Source organism: Triticum dicoccoides, chromosome 2B (genome assembly GCF_002162155.2).
Source record: "Triticum dicoccoides isolate Atlit2015 ecotype Zavitan chromosome 2B, WEW_v2.0, whole genome shotgun sequence".
NCBI classification, from domain to species: Eukaryota; Viridiplantae; Streptophyta; class Magnoliopsida; order Poales; family Poaceae; genus Triticum; species Triticum dicoccoides.
Window position 1 is genome coordinate 345,522,387 of NC_041383.1, and position 770 is coordinate 345,523,156.

Genomic DNA, 770 nt, shown 5'->3' on the forward strand with positions numbered 1-770 from the left:
ACTTCTTGCAAGGAGAGGCTGGTTAACAAGAAACAATGATTGCTGAGGGGAAATAAGAGAGAATCAGTTTGTCATTGTATGAATGAAATCCGTGTGCCATCACTTCTTGCAGGGAGAAAATGGTTAAGAAAGAAACGACGATCTGCCATCACTTCTACTAGCAGCACATGGGCAACACACGGAAAGTAAATTAATATTGGTGTATGTATTTTCTGTTCCTTACAAAATTTCTATTGGAGGCTTTAAACTCTAAAATAATGAAGCGATACACTTTGGAAGTTCGTTTCCTAAATATTATGATTGGTCTACTGAAGCTATCAGTTATAGTATACACTTTACTGTTCATCTGGGAATTACGCAACAATGAGATAGCTTATTTTGGTTATTCACTACTCTGTTTATTGTTAAGTTGGTATTTAAAAGCCTCACTAATATGATTTTTCTTATGGAAATTAATAGATTGTAATATTATTTTTATTCCATTTCAGTACTCCCTCTGTTCCTAAATATAAGTCTTTTTTAGAGATTCCCCTATGAACTACATATGGATGTATATAGACATGTTTTGGAGTGTAGATTCACTCATTTTACTTCGTATGTAGTCCGTAGTGGAATCTCTAAAAAGACTTATATTTAGGAACAAAGGTAGTAGTTGTTATTCAACCTTACTTACTTACTTACGAAGCCTTTTATCCCAAACAAGTTGGGGTAGGCTAGATATGAAACCCTTTCACGAGGACTTCCCAGGAGGTCACCCATCCTAGTACTAC